Genomic DNA, 18,016 nt, shown 5'->3' on the forward strand with positions numbered 1-18,016 from the left:
GGTAACAGTTTAGGAACTAGAATCTAGCTCCATGAACCAATAAAGCTACTTCAAATCACCCATTTCCAGTCATGACAATTCATGAGGGAACTGTTATCCCCTGCAGCTAGGTATTTACTTCTGTGTAGTGATGTCGCGAACACAACATTTTCGGTTCGCGAATGGCGAACGGGAACTTCCGCAAACGTTCGCGAACCGGCGAACCGGCGAACCGCCGTTGACTTCAATGGGCAGGCGAATTTTAAAACCCACAGGGACTCTTTCTGGCCACAAAAGTGATGGAAAAGTTGTTTCAAGGGGACTAACACCTGGACTGTGGCATGCCGGAGAGGGATCCATGGCAAAACTCCCATGGAAAATTATACAGGTGATGCAGAGTCTGGTTTTAATCCATAAAGGGCATAAATCACCTAACATTCTTAAATCACAATGGATATGGATTGACACCTGACATATTGACACCTCGACATATGGACTGACACCTGTCCTCAGAGACCCTGATACACACTGACACAGAGCAGAATAGGGACAATTCCCCCTACATAGGGTCACTTGGCAGATATTGATTGACACCTATCCTAAGGATCCCTAATACACACTGACACACAGCAGAATAGGGACTGTTCCCCAGGGGCGGACTGACCACTCGGGCATATCGGTCATGGACCGAGGGCCCGAGGCAGCCAGGGGCCCGGCAGCAAAGCCATGCTCCAGCTGGAGAGATCAGAGATCTCTCCAACTGGAACGGCAAAAAAATAAAAAAAGTATTTTCCTTTATTAGGTTGCTGGGGCCCCTGATGCAGCGCAGGGCCCCAGCAACCTACCGCTCTGTAAATCTCCCCCCTCTCACCCTCACCCGAGACCTGGCAGCTTCACCTCCTCTCTGCCAGGTCTCCTCCTTCCTGTCCCATGCGGCTCTGTGTGATGGGAGAGGCGGAGCCAGGAAGTGACATCACTTCCTGTATTCTCCTCTCACACAGAGCCCGATCACAGCCACCAGGGGAGGGAGCAGCAGCCTGGAGAGAAGAGGGAGCAGAGAGACAGGTAGGCACTAATCACCCCCCCCCCCCCGTCACTAGTCACCCCCACTCTGTCACTAGTCACCCCCCTGTCACTAGTCACCCCCCCCCTGTCACTAGTCACCCCCCCGTCACGGTCACCCCTCCCTCTGTCACTAGTCACCCCCTCTGTCACTGTCACCCCCCCTCTGTCACTGTCACCCCCCCTCTGTCACTGTCACCCCCCCTCTGTCACTGTCACCCTCCCTCTGTCACTGTCACCCCCCCTCTGTCACCCCCCCTCTGTCACCCCCCTCTGTCACTGTCACCCCCCTCTGTCACTGTCACCCCCCCCTGTCACTGTCACCCCCCCTCTGTCACTGTCACCCCGCTCTGTCACTGTCACCCCCGCTCTGTCACTGTCACCCCTCCCTCTGTCACTAGTCACCCCCCTCTGTCACTGTCACCCCCCCTGTCACTGGTCACCCCTCCCTCTGTCACTGGTCACACCCCTGTCACTGGTTACCCCCCCCTCTGTCACTGTCACCCCTCCCTCTGTCACTGTCACCCCACCTCTGTCACTGTCACCCCACCTCTGTCACTGTCACCCCACCTCTGTCACTGTCACCCCCCCTCTGTCACTGTCACCCCCCCTCTGTCACTGTCACCCCCCTCTGTCACTGTCACCCCCCCTCTGTCACTGTCACCCCTCCCCTGTCACTGTCACCCCCTCTGTCACTAGTCACCCCCTCTGTCACTAGTCACCCCCCTCTGTCACTAGTCACCCCCCTCTGTCACTAGTCACCCCCCTCTGTCACTAGTCACCCCCTCTCTCTGTCACTAGTCACCCCCTCCCTCAGTCACTAGTCACCCCCTCCCTCACTGCCACAAGTCACCACTCCCTCCGTCACTGTGTCACTAATCACTCACTCCCTCCGTCACTGTGTCACTAATCACTCCCTCCCTGTGTCACTGTGTCACCCCCACCCTCCCTCTGTCACTAGTCACCCCACCCTCTGTCACCCCTTCCCTCCCTCTGTCATTGTGTCACCCCCTCCCTCTGTCATTAGTCACCCCTCCCTCTGTCATTAGTCACCCCTTCCCTCCCTCACTCTGTCCTTAGTCACCCCCTCCCTCCGTCACTAGTCACCCCATCCCTCCCTCCGTCACTAGTCACCCCATCCCTCCCTCTGTCACTAGTCACCCCTCCCTCTGTCACTGTGTCACCCCTCCCTCCCTCTGTCACTAGTCACCCCTCCCTCTGTCACTGTGTCACCCCCTCCCTCCCTTACTCTGTCACTAGTCACCCCCTCCCTTACTCTGTCACTAGTCACCCCCTCCCTTACTCTGTCACTAGTCACCCCCTCCCTTACTCTGTCACTAGTCACCCCCTCCCTCACTCTGTCACTAGTCACCCCCTCACTCTAGTGACAGTGAGGGAGGGGGAGGGTGTGACTAGTGATAGAGGGAGGAGATGACTAGTGACAGAGTGAGGGAGGCATAGGGTGACTAGTGACAGAGGGAGGGAGGGGGTGACTAGTGACAGAGGGAGGGAGGGGGTGACTAGTGACAGAGTGAGGGAGGGGTGACTAGTGACAGAGTGAGGGAGGGAGGGGGTGACTAGGGACAGAGGGAGGGTGTGACTAGTGACAGTCACCCTCTCCCTCCCTCTGTCACTAGTCAACCCTTCCCTCCATTACTCTGTCACTAGTCACCCCCTCACTCACTCTGTCACTAGTCACCCCCTCTAGTCACCCCCTCACTCTGTCACTAGTCACCCCCTCACTCACTCTGTCACTGTCACTAGTCACCCCTTCCCTTCCTTACTCTGTCACTAGTCACCCCCTTCCTCACTCTGTCAGTAGTCACCCCCTCACTCTAGTGACAGAGTGAGTGAGGGGATGACTGGTGACAGAGTGAGGGAGGGAGGTGGTGACTAGTGACAGAGTAAGGGGGACAGTCACCCCCTCCCTCACTCTGTCACTAGTCACCCCCTCCCTCCCTGACTCTGCCTCCAGGTACCCCCTCACTCTACCACCTGTCACCCTCTCCCTCACACACTCTGTCACCTGTCACATATGCATTCACACTGACACTACATCCAGACATGCACAAGTGCATTCACACAGACTCAAATACAAACATGCATTAATACACAGGTCTTCACAATATACACATCCAAAGGAATGCTGTATTATATGAGAGTTGTATTTAAAGGGACACTATAGTCACCCAGACCACTTCAGCTCAATGAAGTGGTCTGGGTGCCAGGCCCCTCAGGTTTCAACCCTTCAGATGTAAACATAGCAGTTTCAGAGAAACTGCTATGTTTACTTAGCAGGGTTAATCAAACCTCTAGTGGGTATCATCCTGACGTGCAGAACGTCTATAGGAAAGCATTGAGAAATGCTTTCCTATGGACTGTTTGAAAACGCACTTGCCGCGCATGCGCATTTCGCTCCACTCATGAGCTGATGTCGGCGGGGGAGGAGAGGTCACCAGCGCCGAGGAGGCCCGGTGCTGGATAAAGGTAAGCTGCTGAAGGGGTTTTAACCCCTTCAGCGCAACGGGAGGGGGACCCTGAGGGTGGGAGCACCCTTAGGGCACTATAGTGTCAGGAAAACAAAGCGGTTTTCCTGACACTATAGTGATCCTTTAACATTTATTTAATGCACATATATTTGTGCATTCAAAGGGCCTGGGATCTAATTTTGCCCGGGGGCCCCAAAGGCTCTCAGTCCGCCCCTGCTGTTCCCCCTACATAGGGTCACTTGGCAGATATGGATTGACACCTATCCTAAGGATCCCTGATACACACTGACACAGAGCAGAATAGGGACTGTTCCTCCTACATAGGGTCACTTGGCAGATATGGATTGACACCTATCCTAAGGATCCCTGATACACACTGACACAGAGCAGAATAGAGACTGTTCCCCCGACATAGGGTCACTTAGCAGATATGGATTGACACCTGTCCTCAGAAACCATGATACACACTGACACAGAGCAGAATAGAGACTGTTCCCCCTACATAGGGTCACTTGGCAGATATGGATTGACACCTATCCTAAGGATCCCTGATACACACTGACACAGAGCAGAATAGGGACTGTTCCCCCTACATAGGGTCACTTGGCAGATATGGATTGACACCTATCCTAAGGATCCCTGATACACACTGACACAGAGCAGAATAGGGACTGTTCCCCCTACTAGGGTCACTTGACAGATATGGATTGACACCTGTCCTCAGGGACCCTGATACCTACTGTCCTCCCCCCGCCCCCACCCCTGTGTGGTGGGTGGGGGCCATAAAAATAATGAGGGGGGACCTACTGTCCTCCCCCCGCCCCCACCCCTGCATGGTGGGTGGGGGCCATAAATCACAATGGGGGGAGGACCTACAGTCCTCCCCCCGCCCCCACCCCTGCGCGGTGGGTGGGGGCCGTAAAAATAATGAGGGGGGACCTACTGTCCTCCCCCCGCCCCCACCCCTGCGCGGTGGGTGAGGGCCATAAATCACAATGGGGGGAGTACCTACTGTCCTCCCCCTGCCCCCACCCCTGCGCGGTGGGTGGGAGCCATAAATCACAATTGGGGGAGGACCTACTGTGCTCCCCCCACCCCCACCCCTGCGCGGTGGGTGGGGGCCATAAAAATAATGAGGGGGGACCTACTGTCCTCCCCACCGGCCCCCACCCCTGCGCGTTGGGTGGGGGCCATAAAAATAATGAGGGGGGGGGACCAACTGTCCTTCCCCCTGGCCCCCACCCCTGAATGAAAATTCCCCCACCAATCAAAGGTGACTAGGGGTCCCCAAGCCCCTAGTCACCCACCCCCCCACCCCAAAAAAGTTACCCCCTACCTACTCCCCTCACCCTAAAAAATAGTGAAGGGGGAATAAAATAACTAACGAAAAATTCAGCTTACCATTTGACGTCTTCTTTTTTCTAAAATCTTCTTTTTTCAGCCCCGAAAAAGGCCAAATAAAAAGCCATAAGAACCGACGCAATAAAAAAAATAAATAAAAAAAAACGAGCGCAAAAAAAATAATCCATCTCCACCAATGGAGGGCTCCGCGCAGACTGAGCTCTGCAGGGCGGGGGAAGGCTTATAAAGCCTCGCCACGCCCTGCAATTAGGCTAAGAACCCTCTGATTGGCTCTTTGTCATTTTACACAGCGTGGGGAAATTCCAAAGAACTTTCCCACGCTGTGTAAAATGACACAGAGCACTCTGATTGGTTAGATTCCAAGCCCACCAATCGCAGTGCTCTGTGTCATTTTACACAGCGTGGGAAAGTTCTTTGGAATTTTCCCACGCTGTGTAAAATGACAAAGAGAACTCTGATTGGTGGGCTTGGAATCTAACCAATCAGAGTGTTCTGTGTCATTTTACACAGCGTGGGAAAGTTCTTTGGAATTTTCCCACGCTGTGTAAAATGACACAGAGCACTCTGATTGGTTAGATTCAAAGCCCACCAATCAGAGTTCTCTTTGTCATTTTACACAGCGTGGGAAAGTTCTTTGGAATTTTCCCACGCTGTGTAAAATGACACAGAGCACTCTGATTGGTTATATTCCAAGCTCACCAATCAGAGTGCTCTTTGTCATTTTACACAGAAAATGACACAGAACACTCTGATTGGTTAGATTCCAAGCCCACCAATCAGAGTTCTCTTTGTCATTTTACACAGCGTGGGAAACTTCCAAAGAACTTTCCCACGCTGTGTAAAATGACACAAAGCACTGTGATTGGTGGGCTTGGAATCTAACCAATCAGAGTGCTCTGTGTCATTTTACACAGCGTGGGAAAGTTCTTTGGAATTTTCACACGCTGTGTAAAATGACAAAGAGCACTATGCTTGGTTTAAACCAGCCAATCAGGGTGTTCTTAGCCTAATTGCAGGGCGTTGCAAGGCTTTATAAGCCTTCCCCAGTCCTGCAGAGCTCAGTCTGCGCGGAGCCCTCCATGGGTGAAGATGGATTATTTTTTTTTTAAATTGTGTTGGTTCTTATGGCTTTTTATTTGCCCTTTTTTGGGGCTGAAAAAAGAAGATTTTAGAAAAAAGAAGACGTCAAATGGTAAGTTGAATTTTTCTTTACAGGTTAGTTATTTTATTCCCCCTTCACTATTTTTTAGGGTGAGGGGGGTAGGTAGGGGGTAACTTTTTTGGGGTGGGGGGGTTGTTGACTAGGGGCTTGGGGACCCCTAGCCACCTTTGATTGGGGGGGGAATTTTTATTTAGGGCCCCCACCCACTGCGCAGGGATGGGGGCCAGGGGGGAGGACAGTAGGTCCCCCCCCTCATTATTTTTATGCCCCCCCCAACGCGCAGGGGTGGGGGTGGGGGGAGGACAGTAGGTCCTCCCCCCATTGTGATTTATGGCCCCCACCCACCGCACAGGGGTGGGGGTCGGGGAGAGGACAGCAGGTCCCCCCCTCATTATTTTTACGGCCCCCACCCACCGCGCAGGGGTGGGGGCGGGGGTAGGACAGTAGGTCCCCCCTCATTATTTTTATGGCCCCCACCCACCACGCAGGGGTGGGGGCAGGGGGAGGACAGCAGGTCCCCCCCCCTCATTATTTTTACGGCCCCCACCCACCACGCAGGGGTGGGGGCAGGGGGAGGACAGCAGGTCCCCCCCTCATTATTTTTACGGCCCCCACCCACCGCGCAGGGGTGGGGGCGGGGGTAGGACAGTGTGGGTCCTTCCCCCATTGTGATTTATGTCCCCCACCCACCGTGCAGGGGTGGGGGCAGGGGGAGGCCAGTAGGTCCCACCCCAGTGTGTATCAGGGTCCCTGAGGACAGGTGTCAATCCATATCTGCCAAGTGACCCTATGTAGGGGGAACAGTCCCTATTCTGCTCTGTGTCAGTGTGTATCAGGGATCCTTAGGATAGCGTCGGTTCTTATGGCTTTTTATTTGGCCTTTTTTTGGGGCTGAAAAAAGAAGATTTTAGAAAAAAGAAGACGTCAAATAGTAAGTTGAATTTTTCTTTACAGGTTAGTTATTTTATTCCCCCTTCACTATTTTTTAGGGTGAGGCGGGTAGGTAGGGGGTAACTTTTTTGGGGTGGGGGGGTTGTTGACCAGGGGCTTGGGGACCCCTAGTCACCTTTGATTGGGGGGGGATTTTTATTTAGGGCCCCCACCCACCGCGCAGGGGTGGGGGCTGGGGGTGGACAGTAGGTCCTCCCCCCATTGTGATTTATGGCCCCCACCGCGCAAGGGTGGGGGCCGGGGGGGAGGACAGTAGGTCCCCCCCTCATTATTTTTACGGCCCCCACCCACCGCGCAGGGGTGGGGGCGGGGGTAGGACAGTGGGTCCTCCCCCCATTGTGATTTATGTCCCCCACCCACCGTGCAGGGGTGGGGGCCGGGGGGAGGACAGTAGGTCCCCCCCTCATTATTTTTATGGCCCCCACCCACCACGCAGGGGTCCATATCTGCCATATCAATCCATATCTGCCAAGTGACCCTATGTAGGGGGAACAGTCCCTATTCTGCTCTGTGTCAGTGTGTATCAGGGATCCTTAGGATAGGTGTCAATCCATATCTGCCAAGTGAACCTATGTAGGAGGAACAGTCCCTATTCTGCTCTGTGTCAGTGTGTATCAGGGATCCTTAGGATAGGTGTCAATCCATATCTGCCAAGTGACCCTATGTAGGGGGAACAGTCCCTATTCTGCTCTGTGTCAGTGTGTATCAGGGATCCTTAGGATAGGTGTCAATCCATATCTGCCAAGTGACCCTATGTAGGGGGAACAGTCCCTATTCTGCTCTGTGTCAGTGTCTGGGGGGAGTATCTGCAGTAATAAAGGGTGTCTGGAGCGAGTATCTGCAGTAACACAGAGTGTCTGGAGGGAGTATCTGCAGTAACACAGAGTGTCTGGGGGAGTATCTGCAGTAATACAGAGTGTCTGGGGGGAGTATCTGCTTGTAACATTTATATGCACTGAAAAAATAAATAATAATAATAAATTGAAAAAATAAAATAAAATGGTTGCAGCTTCCGAATTAATCTAAAATGGATGCTGTCCAGTAGGTGGGAGGGTCTGCTAGGGAGGGTGTGCTGCTGATTGGCTGAAATGTGTCTGCTGACTGTGAGGTACAGGGTCAAAGTTTACTCAATGATAAATAATAGGGGGCGGACCGAACATCGCACGTGTTCGCCCGCGTTGGCGAACGCAAACATGCTATGTTCGCCAGGAACTATTCGCCAGCGAACCGTTCGGGACATCACTACTTCTGTGTGGGACACAATAGTCACCAAAACACCTTTAGTCTCACTGCTCAATTCAGGAGTTAAATCACTTTGTTTATGCAGCCTTTGTCACACCTCTGCATGTGATCTACACAATCTTCCTAAACACATCATGTAAAGAGTCATCTAATATTTACACTTAATTTATTGCAAAGTCTGTTTAATCTAGAATTTCTTATTTCCTGCTCCAGTAATAAATTGCTAGACCCTGCAGGAGCCTCCTGTAATTAATGTTCAATTTACAGAGCCGGAGATAAAAACTTTTTGTTTTCATGCAGGCTGTGTCAGTCACAGCCAGGGAAGGTGTTGCTAGAGCTACATGGTGAGAGAAAAAAAAGGGTTTAACTCCTAAATGGCAGAGAATTGAGCAGTGAGACTTCAGAGGCATGATCTATACACCAAAACTGCTTCCTTAAGCTAAAGTTGTTTTGGTGACTATAGTGTCTCTTCAACTTACTTTTTCCTCAGTTAAGAGAAGGACTCACATCACTGAATACTTACCAAGATACGGTTATCCTATGATTCTCACTTTATTCTAACCTTGTGTATATTCAACCCTCCTTTCATGAACTGTATAGATGTTATTATACTTGTTTGAGTACAGAGTTTATCATCCTTTTTATTTAAAAAAAAAAATTTTACGTGCACATACATCATGGATATTTGCAAAAGCGGTAGGGTGTCAAGCAGAGTACAGGAAAACATCCTTCAGATAACACATATGCTAAATTGCACTTTTTTGTTGTTTTATTGGTTTATAATGACAGAATCTTCCTATTAAAGGAGACTTGTACCAATTTTTAAAAACCTTTTTACAGTTATCCTTTAATAATTTGTTATGTTCCAGTGCTTTTGTTTGGAAATGTATATATAAGCATTTCCAGGACAACTCCACAGAGCACTCATTGGAAAACAATTCATCCTGAGTAGAATTACCACTAAAAACCCCCTTTGTTCCCATAGTGACTGCAGTATTGTACTATTTTCCGTTTCACACATCTTGTAATCCTGATGACTCTGGCTATCTTTTTCATGGACAGGGTACCAGCAATTTTACCTTAGGGCTAAGAAACATAGTAATATAAGGCCCTGGAAGGGACACAAAACTTTTATCTATTTTTTATTTTTATTACTATTATATATATATTTTATTTTTTCTGTAAATATACTCTATTTTGATTAGCTACTATGTTACTATGGGTACAGATTTTCTGCTATAAATTATAGGATGATATATCTGTACCCATGTTTACATGTCTACATTCTATAATCTGGGAAATTTAAGGATCAATATAAGATGAATAACCTAACTTAATAATATTACTTAAAGTTTGTACATCTTATATAGATACACATATACAAAGAAATCTAGGGATAAAATAACCTCATCCTCTATTACTTGTAAATATAATTGATGCTAATGGATAAAAATATGATAGCGGTTGTGGAAGCGGATAATTGTTGGCCAATGGCTAAAAAAATTTTTTATTAAGGTGTTCCTCTCATTCCCCAATGGAGCCTTATTTTCCTGCATATCTGGGCAGGCTAGTCCAAGGGAGATATGGGAATGATCTCCTTTTGGATTATTAAGGGGGGGGGGGGGAGGTTACTCCCTTCTGTGTTTTTTGATCACAATCTAACTACTTTTAAAATGTTATTCATTGTATTTTTGTATTTTTGGTTGTTTTTTTTTTCTTCTTCCTTTTTTTTCCTTTTTTTTCTTCTTATATTTAAGTATGTGAGACTCGGTCTGGGATGGGACAAGGATTTTTGGAATAGAGATGTCACTTAAAATAATTACTTGGAATGTCCAGGGCATGAATTCACCTCAAAAAAGGGGGGCAGTATATAAATTTTTTATTGAAAACTCAATTGATGTAGCATTTATTCAGGAGACTCATTGGATTGAATCTCCTGATAGATTATGGAAATATAAAAAATTCCCTATAGTTTACGCATCAAATTTAGAAGGTAGGAAGAATAAAAGGGGAACGGCTATTATTATCTCAAATCGACTTAATGTTGAAATTACTCATTCAATAACTGATAAAAATGGTAGATATCAGGTTCTAATTATAAAAATTAATAGTTTCACATATACTTTTGTAAATATATATGCTCCGAATTATAACCTGTCAGATTTGTTAGATCAAATTATGGATATTGTAGACGAAGTTGCTTGTGGTAGCATTATAATAGGAGGTGACTTCAACAGTGTTGTTGACTTAACTAAAGATAGAAGCTATAAATATTCTGAGAATGGTAACCCTTATAATATTGGTATATTTGATTTCCTAGCTAAAAATTCTCTGTATGATTAATGGCGAACTATGAATCCTCAGGAAAGAGACTATACATTTTTTTTGCATGTACATCAAACTTATTCTCGTATCGATATGTTCTTTGTGAAAGAGGGCCTTCTAAATAACATCACAAAATCCACAATTGTTTCTATAGAAATATCGGATCATGCTCCAGTTTTCTTGAGAATTAGTATAAAGGAAGGTAATAGCCCAAGGTCTAAATGGAGGCTTAATGAAAGCCTTTTGAAAGTTGATTACCGTACATCAGGGGCAAAATAGAAATAGAAATAGAGAATTTTTTTTAAATGAATTATAACGGAGAAGTTGCAACACCAATTGTATGGTGTACCCAGGGCCGGTGCTACCATAAGGCGGCACAGGCAGCCGCCTTAGGGCGCAGCGGCCAGGGGGGCGCAAAGTTCGGGGGACCTGCAGGAAGGAGGAGCACCCAGCTCTTTCCTCCCGCTGGTCATTCTGAGCCCACAGGGATACAGCAAAATTTCCCAGTGGGTCTATATGACCTGGGGATGGCACTTACTGCTGGCTTTTAGAAATCTTGCTGCTGCGAGATGTTGGAGGAGGGAGGAGCGCCAGCAGCCCGCCGCACCTCGCAGTGCACAGAGCTAAGGCTGCTGGGATACATGATGTCATATCCAGCAGCCTTAGCTCTATGAATAGCTGTAATGAAGCATCAGGCTGCCTTACTCATAAAAGTACTATGGCAGCTGCTACCTAACGACAGTAAGTCAGTCAGAGTGAGTGTGTGTGTGACAATAAATGTGCTCATGCCTGTGTGTGTCAGTATATGTGTATCAGTTAGTGTGTTTCTGTGTCAGACTATATGTTAATGATGAGTGTATGTTTGTGTATATCAGTGTGTTTGTGTGTGAGACTGTGTATCAGTGATGAGTGTGTGTGTCAGTGTCTGTTTGTGTGTGTCACTGTGCTTGTGTGTCAGATTGTTTGTCAATGATTGTGTGCTTGTTTATGTATTAGACTGTGTCAATGATGAGTGTGTGTCAGATTGTGTGTTTGTGTGGTACACTGTGTGTCAATGAGTGTATCCATTTGTGTGCTTTAATGTGTGTCAGTGATGAGTGTGTGTTGGTACGTGTGCGTTTATATCAGTGTCAATGTGATTGTGTTTTTGTGTCCATGTGTCTTTAATACATCAAGTTTCAAGAAAAACAAGAACAAGTATATTAACATATGTGTAATATATTAACATATTTAGTATTAGCATATATTGATATGTATATATTTTATGTTTATAATATATACAAATATTATTATAATACATATACATATGAGGAACACTCAAACATTAAAAGCCACTATATGGTTTTAACGTTTGGGGAATTCCTTAACCCCAGTAGGTGCCAGGCCCTCCCCCCCAAATATCTGACATTGAGTCTTCTTTTACTGCTGAACCCTGCTAAATCCCTGGGAGACTGTCAGTGTCAACAGAGTCCCTTCCGTTCTTGGTGAAATTGGCACACGCTCTGCAATTACTGCAAATGCACTAAGGGGGAGGGGTAAAGAACGACACAGGCAAAGACACAATTTTTTGGGGGCGCCAAAATACATTTTCGCCTGTGTATTCATAAATCCTTGCACCGGCCCTGGGTGTACCCTAAAAAGTTTCATAAGAGGATTATTAATTAAGTTCGGTTCTGAATATAAACGGAAGAAAGGTGAATCATTACAAGTCCTGAGGATTAAACTGGCGAAAAAAGAATGGTTAAATAAAATATTAATAACTAGGGAATTAATAGAGGAAATTAATAACCTAAAGTTAACTATTAAGGAAAAAATTTATGAGGAGATTAATAAAAATCTATTCTTCCTTAGACAAAGATGGTACCATAATAATAACAAAATTAATAGGGATCTTTCCAATAAAATTAAGAACCAACACAAAGATAAATCTATAAAAAAAACTGATGACAAAGGGAGGAAGGGTTGTAAACTTGCCTAAAGACATAGCAGAGGCTTTTGCAGAGTTTTATAGCTCGTTATATAATTTAGGAGAGGTCAAGGCAAGTAATGGTGAAATTGACGGATTTCTTAAGAAACTTAGACTTCCTAGGTTAGGTCAAGAGAAATTAGAATATCTAAATGCCCCTTTTAGAGAATTGGAAATTGAAGAAGCGATAGAGAAACTAAAATCAAATAAGGCACCAGGCCCGGATGGATTCTCTGCTATTTTCTATAATACATATATGAAAACTATTACTCCAATTCGCTTAGAGATGTACTCGTTAATATCTGGGGATGTTTCATTTCCAAAAGAGATGATGTTAGCAACAATTATACCGATTCCTAAGCCAGATAAAGATAATACAATAATTGCTAACTATAGACCAATATCACTAATTAATATTGATATTAAAATATTTTCGGGCATTTTGGCTAATCGCTTAAAAGAAGTATTAGGAGATTTGATTAATTGGGATCAGTCAGGATTTGTGAAAGGAAGAAGCACCTCTGATAATACACGGAGGATTTTTGATATAATAAATAGAGTAAACGGACAACACAAGGAATCTGTTATTATTGCTCTAGATGCCGAGAAGGCCTTTGACAGAGTCAGTTGGAGATTCCTGGACTCTGTCATGGGCCATTTCAGACTGGAAGGAGCATTTAGAAATAAAACTTTATCTTTATATAAAAAAAAATTAGCAGCCCTTACTTTGATTCTGACCCCTTCGATATTAAGAATGGAACTAGACTGGGTTGTCCGTTAGCCCCGCTTTTATATATTCTTACAATCGAACCTCTGGTTACAATGATAAGACAGAATAAAAAGATAAAAGGAATAGAATTTCAAGAGGAATATATTAAGATATCTTTATTTGCTGATGATGTCCTACTTACTCTTGCTGATCCCTATTATCAATCCCACCGTTGCTAGAAGACATTTCTATATATAGTAAATTTTCTAACTATAAGGTCAATATTAACAAATCTCAAGTGCTACTATTTTTATTGACCAAGATACAGTTAGAAATCTTGTCCTCCCATTTCCATATAGAATGTATAAAAGATAAAATTTATTATTTAGGTATAAAGTTATCATTTGATATTGCAAAGACAATTTCAATGAATTTTGATAATCTATATAAAGATCTACAATCTCAGATACACAATTTGAGGAGGTTAGAACCATCCAAAACGATGCCAAAACTCCTATATTTTTTTAGGATGATCCCATACAGAATTGAACGGGGGATTCTGAAGTGCTTTCAAAGTCTATTCTCTAGCTTTATATGGCGTGATAAACCCCCTAGAATAGCGGCGGAGATTCTCTGCAAAAGCTATCGGAAAGGGGTTATAGCATTCCCTGATGTGATCAAGATGTATGAAGCAAGTAGGGCTTCCCAGCTTATGTTATGGTTAAATTTGGATCAAAACATATCTAAATCCTGGATTAAAATAGAACAGGAATTAGGACCTGGACAAAAGCTATACATCTTAGGGTGGCTAGGACTTTTGAATCTAGGGGTTTTGGAAACGGAGCAATTTTCTAATAAAATTATAAGAGATATGGTGGATTTTGCTAAATATTTGAATATTAAGTTGGAACTTAAAGGAAAATTATTATCTAATACACCGATAGAAATACTTCATTATGCTATGTCAGATATGAATATCAAAACCTGGATACATCTTGGAATAAAAAAAATTGGAAATTTATATGAGGGATCTAAACTGGTGACATTTACACAACTACAATCTAAATATAATCTCCTACCTAGGGAAATATTCCAATGTTTTCTATTCACTAAAACGTTAATTAAAGATCATTATCTTGACCCTTACATTATTTGTAGTCAAAAAAAAAGGGAGGAATCTCCAGATTTAATAAATTGTTTGATACATTAGACAACGTTACCCATGTTCCTTCATTTGGTAAATAGGAGAGGGATATAGGAAAATCCCTCCCATTGACAGACTGGACAAATGCTACTATGCTAGTAAAACAAAGCATACATAATATATCCCTGCTAGAAATACACTTAAAGATTATCTATAGGTGGTATATGGTCCCGGTTAGACTCCATAAAATATCCCCACTATATCCAAAAGAATGTTGGAGATGTAGAAGGGAAGAGGGTACCATGTTTCATATATGGTGGGCTTGTACGGGTCTGAATAATATCAAGACCCAAATGTTAGGTCTAATGAAAAGTATTTTTAAGGAGGTTGATGTAATTAGTCCCGAAATGTTTTTGTTTAACATGGATTATAAATCAATTGATAAACAACAAAATAATATTATGACACACATATTCCTTGCAATAAAAATCAATATTGCTAGAGCATGGAAATCACCTAATCCACCAATTTGGCAAGAAATAATGGAACAGATAAGGTTCCAATATAAAATGGAATTTAATTCGATATATAATTCCTCAACTAGAAATCTAAGAGAACTTTGGTTACCCTGGACTTCCAAGTTTCCTATATAATAACGAATTGTTAGTTTAAGGCCCGACCCACACCGAGTCTCATATATTTTTATTTTTTATTTTATTTTTTCTGTGGAATTTATGTAAGGCTATAGATGATTAATATGGCTAATAGGATCCAATGTAAAATAGACAAGGGTCTAATATAAGATGTAATCTTATACACATTTTCCTATTTGAGAAATTTGTGGTCTACTGGACTTTTAGATGTCTTATATAATAGTGAATTGTTAAATTGGGAACTGGACATGTACCGATTCTCATAATTGCAACTTAATGTTTTTTTTTCTTTTTTCTTCTTTTCTTTGGATTGTGATATATAATTAATGCTATAGATCAGGGGTAGGCAACCTACGGCACTAGTGCCGTGCACGGCACTCGAGGTGTCTTTCCACGGCACTCAAGGCTGCTAGAGCCAAACAGGGTCTGGCCTATCAGGCGTCTCAGTGATACTTCAAATATCTGCTAATACGAAAAGGTGGTGAAAGAAAATCCTCAATTTATGCATTGCAGAACGTAGAGGAAGTGACCTCAGATCAGTTCCTCCCAGCACTTGTGAATGGGAATCCACACTGCAGTAGAGCAGCCTGCAGCTGCTGTTGCAGCTCCTGTCGTTGACCTGTACCTGGCCAGCCTGGTCTCCACTGGAACCCAGGGAAGCCACTCACACTGCTAGATATAAACAGACCTGCATAATAAGCCTCCCCTCATACAAATAATACAAACAGCCCACACACAAACATACACACAATCCCCACTAACGCAACACCACTAACAATCCACATACATGCACACAATCCCACATGCAGCCTCTCACATGCAATACCCCAAACAGCCCCCACACACTACCAAAAACACAATGTGACATATCCATCCACACACAATTCCACAAGCAGCCCTCATACACAGCCCACATTTATATGTATCATACATGATACCATAAACTACTAATGCACATACAGGGCTGCCATCAGAAATTTTGGGGCCCCTGACAAAGCACAAGGTCTGCTGCCCCCCCCTCCCCCTCCCCCTCCCCTCCCCTCCTGGGCCCGCTCACACCCTGCCTTGTCCGCTGACAATGATGCAGGACTGAATGTGGTGTGTATAGTGGAAGTGAATTAGAATGTGTGTAATAGATGTAGTGTTTGTGTTTGTGCAGTGAATGCAGAGTGTGTGTTTGTGTAGCAGATGCAGTGATTATAGAGAATGCAGAGTGTGTTTGAGTAGTGGATGTAGTGTGTGTACAGTGATGTAGTGTGTGTGTGTAGTGGATGTAGTGTTTGTACTAGATGAAATGTGTTTAGTGGATACAGTGTCTGTAGTGGATGTAGTGTGTGTATTAGAGGCAATGTCTGTGTATAGTGAATGCAGAGTGTTTCAATTTGTGGTGGATGTAGTGTGTGTACTGTGAATACAGGATGTTTGTGTAGTGGATGCTGTGTGTACAGTTAATGCAGAGTGTGTGTCAGTATAGTGAATCCAGAATGTGTGTCAGTATAGTGAATCCAGAGTGTGTGTCAGTATAGTGAATCCAGAGTGTGTGAATAGTTTAGTGAATGCAGAGTGTGTGAATAGTTTAGTGAATGCAGAGTGTGTGTTAGTGTGTAATAAATGCAGAGTGTGTGTTAGGGTGTAGTGAATGCAGAGTGTGTCAGTGTATGTATGTGTGTGTGTGTGTGTGTGTGTGTGTTGTGTCAGTGTATGTAGTGTGTGTGTGTAAATGTGCAATCTGGTGGGGAGGGGAGGGGGAGGGGGAGGAAGGGGCATTTTCACATACATTTTTTAATTTTTTTAAAAATGTAATTAAATGTTTCTCCCCCCATCCCTGCTTACCTGGGTCCAGAGAGGGGGAGATTCCAACCCTGGTGGTCCGGTGGGGGGGGCCCGGCTCCCTGTTACCGCAGAGGAGGCCCAGGCAGCACACAGCTTCTTCTCTTCTCTCCTCTCTTCCAATAACTCTCGCGAGACCCGCGGAGCGTTGCCCTGGCAACCGGGTCTCACGAGAGTTATTAGAAGAGAAGAGGCTGTGTGCTGCCTGGGCCCCCGATATTCGCTATCTATGTGTGCAGAGAAAGAAAGTGGGGCCCAGGACTGCCAGAGCAGTCCGGGCCCCCCAGGGCCGCCGGGCCCGTGACAACCGTCATGGTTGTCACCCCCTGATGGCGGCCCTGTGCACATATACAATATAATAGCTCATATACGCACAAATACAACGATACAAAGCAATTACAGTAAAAATAACACAAGCAGAATACAGCAGCATACACACCTCAATTTAAAAAAATAGGATCGGCACGCTATGGGACATCACAATCCTATATCGGCACAGTGCTGCTAAAAGGTTGCCTACCCCTGCTATAGATAATCAATATGAATGTATATTAATGTTGTATTATTGAAATTTTTTATAACTACTGTGAATTCGATATACATATATTAAGAAATAATTATAAATAAAAAAAAAAAAAAAGAAACATAGTCCTAGATTTATTAATCATGTACAGATTCTCACAGAAAATAACTACTGAATCAAGGGATTTTTATTTCTGTACGCATTTATGTATCAAAAGGTACCCTACTTTATTGTACAAAGCATACTTATCTGGTCTCATCCAAACTTGAACGTACTTTCTAATTTTTCTCAGCTCCTGTTTCAAGGGAATTATACTTGTTTTTCGTTTAACAGCCTGTTACTCAAGTCCCCCAAAGCTGACAGACCCATATAATTCACAGTTGTAAAAACTAATAAATTACTATTCACAATTTAAGATATTGTCTTTGTTGAGCATCTCACACCTGTATAGCTAGAGGTGAATTTTATGAAGACCACTAATTCCACCTTAATATTGATGAATCCACCTGCCTGTAAAATTTGATCTAGTTGAGAAACCTTTTTCTGTTGCTTTTACATCTTTTTCTTCCGTTTTCATCTTTTCAACCTTTGCTGTTTGTAACCTTGTGACCCCTCTTTC

The sequence above is a fragment of the Pelobates fuscus genome, chromosome 12 (assembly GCF_036172605.1).
Source record: "Pelobates fuscus isolate aPelFus1 chromosome 12, aPelFus1.pri, whole genome shotgun sequence".
NCBI classification, from domain to species: Eukaryota; Metazoa; Chordata; class Amphibia; order Anura; family Pelobatidae; genus Pelobates; species Pelobates fuscus.